At 53.2% G+C, this 6000-nt stretch overlaps 1 protein-coding gene across 3 annotated transcripts in view; it reads left to right on the top strand.

Annotated features, from left to right (window-relative positions):
* The first annotated feature begins 1026 nt into the window (after nt 1-1026).
* Nucleotides 1027-6000, top strand: part of DAAM1 (dishevelled associated activator of morphogenesis 1) — a 212867-nt gene continuing 207893 nt past the window's right edge. For 2 of the 3 annotated variants that reach the window (XM_072986827.2, XM_020802503.3), the window contains exon 1: nt 1027-1170. The gene's annotated coding sequence lies outside the window, so the exon portion shown is untranslated. Of the gene's footprint in view, nt 1171-1355; nt 1496-6000 lie in introns of those variants that run through there. The other variant, XM_078383891.1, reaches the window with a different exon arrangement.

The raw sequence follows: 6000 nt of genomic DNA, 5'->3' as shown, positions 1-6000 counted from the left end.
ACTGAGGTGGTCCCTATTTATCTACTTGCATTTGCATGCTTTCGAACCGCTAGGTTGGCGGGAGCTGGGACAAGCGACGGGAGCTCACTCCGTCGCGTGGATTCGATCTTACGACTGCTTGGTCTTCTGATCCTGCAGCACAGGCTTCTGCAGTTTAGCCCGCAGCGGGTGCAGTTATAAGGGGGTCAAACTGCACATTACAAAAAGAGCCTGTCAGTCTAGAAATACACCCCCCCTCTCTCTGTGTGTGTCTCTCTCTGTCTCTCTCTCTCTGTCTCTCTCTCTCTCTTTCTTTCTTTCTCTCTCTCTCTCTCTCTGAAGGGCTGAAAAGGAGCTTTTTCACATCTCCTGGACGTTGCAACCGTCTTTTGCTGCATGGCGCGGCTTGGAAAGGCAAAACCCTCCGTCCCGAAGACCTGCCGGAATCACGTTTCTGATGGCCGGCTCTCCCCCCCCCCCCAGGCTCCGCCGCACCCGGGAGGTTTGGCCTTGCCCAACCAGGTAGGCACGACTTCCGACTTGCCTCCTTGCCTGCGAAGGGAGAGGCAGGAAAAAGAGGCGGGGAGGTAAGAGAAGCCGTGGTGGCGACCAAAGGCTCTCAGCCCAGCCGCCGAGCCCACAACTCCCTTCTCGGGGCAGAACCCCCGCGCGTGGGGATCTCGCCTCGGCGGGACCACCAGACCAGCTGATGCCCAAGAGGGGGGGAAAAACCCCAGAGAAGGCGCTGGTGGGGTTCGGGGGGGAGAGAGTGTGAGTGAGTTAGTAGAGGCGCGGGGCGTCACGGGAATCGTAGTCCTCTCCGCGCAGCAGTCTATACCCACCTTGCCCGCTTCGGACTCCATCTCCCAGCAGGCCCCGGGGCGGGGCGGGGGCGGGGCAGTGGGGGGGCGAGGCTTTATCAGCCCGGCCCTGCCGTGACGTCGGCACAGACAGCCCGGGCGTCCTATCAGGCGGGGAGGCGGTGATGTCACCTGCGGGCTGGTAAGGCGAGGGCAGCTCCGGGGGCAGCGGCGGCAGCGGCGGCGACTCCGGCACTGGATGCGGCTGCAGCTGCGGGGGAAGCCGGCCGTCGGGTCCGCGGGGTCCTCCTCGGGCGGGCAGGCAGGCAGGCAGGCAAGCAGCCGCCGCGGTGGTGGTGGGGGGCGCCTCCAGGATGCGCGCGGCTTGCAGGTAAGGCGCGCCAGGTGTGTGTGTGTGGAGTTTCTGGGGATTATGGGTCCGGTAGTTGTTGGGGGATTTGGGGTTTTGTGTTTTTTTAATTTTAAACACCTTTCATTTCCCGGGGCACCGCTCGGCTGGGTGGCGATGATGATGATGATGATGATGATGATGATGATGGTTGGGCGCAGGATGTTGGAGGAAACGAAGTTACCTTCCGGAGAGGGCAGCCGGTGGGCGGGCGAGAGGGAAGCGGGGAGAAAGGGAGGGAGGTGAGCATTTTCCCCCCTCGGTTTTGGGGGGGGCGCCGCGCCTGGAGGGACCCCGGTGGAAGGAGGTGAGTTGGGGGGGCGCTGTGGGGAGGGGGCGGGAGGGGCTGGTCGAGGGGAAGGAAGCGCCTTGAAGCCTTGCAAAAAGTGGGTGGGTGGGGAGCAGGATCTTGAGAGGGGGGGAAGAAAGACTTCCACGCCTTTTCTTGCCTGGGGAAGGTGGGGGTCTGGAGGGGATCGCTTTCCGTGGGGAAGGGGGCGGTCAGAGCTCCCCCTCCTCGCCCCCTCCCCAGATCCGAGGCGGGCGAGCAAGGGGGGGTGTCTCGGCTTCCCCTTTCCCCGCTAACAAAAGGGGCAGCTGCAAAGCCGGGCTGTTCCCTTTTATTTTGCACGCCGGACTGCACGATCGTGTGTTTTTTTGAATGGGATTGGGGCGGGTGGGGTGTGTGTGTGTGTCTGTGTGTGTATGCATGGCGGCGATCGCCTGGAAAACTCCGACCTTCCCCTCCGGCCAGTCCCCCTGTTTTTTTGGGGGGGGGAGATGAGAGAGGGGCTTGAAAAAGGGGGGCTGGGCTGCCCCCCTCCCTTGCCTCGATTCAGAGGTGCTCCGAAAAGACCAAGGGAGTTGCTCGATCGTGCCGGCTGCTGCCTCCCTGGAGCTCCGCTTGAATCGCTTGGCTCTGCCCCCCCCCCCCAATCCCTGCCCGCCCCTCCGAGGAGGCGTGGTAGGAGCCGGTAGGGTTCGATCCCGCAATACCGCAATGAGACCCTGTGAACGTGTGTATGCGTGTGTGGGAGAGGGAGCGCCCGGAGGCGGGGGTCTCCGCCAGGATCCTGGCACCTTTCCCCACCCTCTTTTTCTTTCTTTCTTTCTTTCTTTCTTTCTTTCTTTCTTTCTTTCTTTCTTTCTTTCTTTCTTTCTTTCTTTCTTTCTTTCTTTCTTTCTTTCTTTCTTTCTTTCTTTCTTTCCCCTCTCTGCCCCTCAAATTCAGGCTGTGCATGCAGTTATAGGGCTAATTCTAAAACTGTAGGATGCTTTGAGATGCCTTTAGATGCCTTGCTCTGGGCATTGAACACCCCCCCCCCCAAATATCAAAATGCGAAAGGTTGGAAGTTGCAAGAACACACTACAGAACACCTAAGCGAAGGTCCCAAGTGGCAAGCTGGCACCATCGCCTTTGGACAGGCTGCATTCGTTCCTTCTGTCATTCATGGGGTTTTTAGCTGAATTGGGGGGGGGGTCTCTTACAATATTTTGCAAGCCACCTTCTGTTGGGAAAAGGGTGGGATGGAGAGAAAATGAATTCAGAATCCCAAATGTGGACACGGTTCAAATGTAGCTCTGGCAATTTCTATACCTACTGCAAACACACCCCTTTAAAAAAAATAAGCCCTGTGCATTCGAAGGGACACTTGTGCCCATCATCCTTTACCCATGCCCACGTTTTGGTCGAGAACAGCCATGGCTCTGGATAATTTGCTATTTAAACCTGTTTCCTCTGGGGAGAAACAGGCTTGTCAGGTTTTTCCCTGTGGAAGAGCCACGGCTGTTGCTTTTCCTGCCACCTGGTCTCCATCTTTCTTCCCCCCCCCCCCCGGTCCACAAGTCCAGAATTTAGGGAGGCAGATTTTGCTTCCATTTCCAGCCGCAACTTACGATAGGGTTCGTGTTTAATAGATCTTTCCTGGACCTCTGAATGGTCTTTCTTGGCTGCTAAATCAGGGACACAGTTGCTTGTTTAACTGATTTAGCAGCAAAGTGGCATGCGGTGGGAGAGTCTTTGGAACCGGTGGTCTTCAACACCATGCACTGGGAATCTTTTAATACATATTTGTATTCGTTCATTTTTTTTTTTCCCTTCTGTGGGAGAATGCCGATCTTTTACAGTGTGTCTTTGCAGTGGGATTTTTTTAAAAAAAATTTAACCTCACCCTAGTTGAGGATGTTTGAAGGAGAATGTCTGCAACAGGAGAGAGCAAGAGGGGGGGCACTGGGAAGCCGGTTGCTATGGTTACTCATGCTGGTAGAATCACTGCCATTTTTCCCCTAGTATATCTGTTTTTTTTTCTCGGGCACCACCCATGCCTGGTAAGTGTGAGAGGGTGTGGTGAGCTTCCCAGTCTGTTGATAGACAAAATTCAAGTGTGTGTGTGTGTGTGTGTGTGTGTGTGTGTGTGTGTGTGTGTGTGTGTGTGTGTGTGTGTGTGTGTGTGTGTGTGTGTGTGTGTGTGTGTGTGTGTGTGTGTGTGTGTGTGTGTGTGTGTGTAAAAAGGCAAATCTACATTCACATGGCAAATTACGTTTTCTTGTACTGGGCAAAATCGGTCTGAATAACCTTGAAAATCCGCATGGGTTTCTTCCTTGTCTTGGCCCCACGGAAGTCTGCTTTGTACAGGGCAAGAGGGACTCTATAGGAAGGGAAAGAATAAAATTGGATAGAAATTTGGGAGGTGCGGGGGGGGAGAGGCAGGACTCAGCTGTGCGTCGGATGGATGGATAGCAGGTTTTTTTAGCTGCCAACTTAGTGTGGGTGGATTCCCCTGTTGCGCTTTGGTGGAGGAAGTGGAGAGGAAACCTGCAGCCTTCCGTACCTGCTCCTTTTTAAAACCATCTCTGCGCACTGGTGTGTAGGCAGGCGTCAAAGGCGCTAGGAATCCCTCTGGGGTTTTTCCTGCTTGCCTCCTCTTTTCATGTTGACTTCACTCCGCCCTGACAATATAGGGCTCTTAAAACACTTGTTGCCGGAGAGGAGGACTGGGGGCGATCTGTTTCGTTTTCCATGGGCTTCCTTTCACCCTCGTTTTGGTAAAAGCTTTGTTCTTGCACGAGGTCTTGGATGCGGGGAAGCATTCCAAAGACGGGGTGGTGTCGGAGACTGTCACCAGCAGCATGTGGCCGTGCATTGTGAAAGGGAAGGGTTTTCTCTTTTGTAACTGCTGAGTGAACCTTGCACAAAACCTATTATGTCTGAATCTCAGCAGGCACTGATGCAGTCTGTACCTGCGCCATGCAAACCGCCGAAAGCATATCTGATCTCCTGTGCTTTCGGAAGCTAAGCTGGGTCGAGCCTGGTTCGTGTCTGGAAGGGAGATCCGTACGGAATACCAAGGGTCTCCAGGTCAGACTGGGATACAGTCCCTCCTTGGGGACCTGCTGGAGAACCCAGTACTGTTGCTAGTCTAATGATCGACCCAACAATCAGAGGCAGGATAGGACAGCCCCCTACCCTCCTAATATATGAAAACAGGGAGAGAATCCATGTCCCATACCAGGCACAGGTTTGGGCCATATTTCAGTAGCACAGTCCATGCTTTGTATAAGACATGTTCCAGGTTCACGTCTTTCGCATCAGTGTTTTGAGATCATTGGGTAAACAGGGCTGGGGGGGGGGGAAGAGTGTTCAAAGCCTTAGACATCTACAGTATTACAACCCAGAATACTAAGCCATGCAACTCCAAGTCCACAGATACAGCTGTTGAGCTGCAACTCCCATCCTCCTCCCTCCAGCATGGCTCTTGTGAGAGATTACAGTCCAACAGCATCTGGAACCCATGATCAAAAACCACAGCTGCAGTGGGTATTGCTCTTCTGATTTTTCTTGCAACCCTCTACAGCAGTGGTCTCCAAACTTGGGCCTCCAGATGTTCTTAGACTACAGCTCCCAGAAGCCTTCACCACCACCTCTGCTGGCCAGGATTTCTGGGAAATGAAGTCTAAGAACATCTGGAAGCCTAAGGTTGGGGACCACTGCTCTACAGGCCTCCTATTCCTTTCTCCTTTCCCCTAGACCAGTGGTTTCCAAACTTGAGTCCCGAGATGTTCTTGAACTAAAGCTCCCAGAAGCCTTTACCACTAGCTGTGCTGGCCAGGATTGCTGGGGGTTGTAGTCCAAGACCGCCTGGGAACCCAAGGTTGGAAAACACTACTCCTGGATGGTGACTGAAATAATATCGGGCATTTCTGTGCAGAAGAGGAATCTTTGACTTTGCCACGGCTAATTGACAGTGTATCAACTGTGCCATTAAGGATGTGACTATCTTGCAGATTGTGTGTTGTCCATTAGCAGTGCCAGCACCCACAGTTTCTCTTGGGAGCACATAAATGTCCAATAGGAGTCTGGCCAGTGTTTTGCTTCTTTGGATAATGGTTCCATTGTCCAACTGAGAACTAAAGGGAGTTGAGACTGAAGGAAGTGAGGATAATCAAGGTGCTAGGACTGCTTAAGGCAGGCTTATATGCCTGTCTCAACTATACTTGCAACAAAGTCTGTGGGTTGTGTCATAGTCAAACCATTGTGTCTGAATCTTCACCTCGATCATCATCTCACCTTCTGGTTCAGCATATGGCCAACATGGAAGATCTGTCTGTATTTTCCTTGGCCTGGGATAAACACTTGGACAAGATGTTGGATGTTAGAAATAATCTCGTCTTAAAAGCTGACTGAGCACCTCTTTCATGTCTGAGAATCTTGTGAATTACATAACAAGGATCACCTGTCTTGGATGGAGAACCAAGTCCAGGGCTGATGATTTACTTGCCACCTGTTGAGTTCAAATACACCTTGGAAACTGA

This window comes from Pogona vitticeps, chromosome 1, assembly GCF_051106095.1.
Source record: "Pogona vitticeps strain Pit_001003342236 chromosome 1, PviZW2.1, whole genome shotgun sequence".
In the NCBI taxonomy this organism is placed as follows: domain Eukaryota; kingdom Metazoa; phylum Chordata; class Lepidosauria; order Squamata; family Agamidae; genus Pogona; species Pogona vitticeps.
The sequence above is the reverse complement of the archived record's forward strand: the minus strand, read 5'-3'. Positions and strand labels throughout refer to the sequence as shown.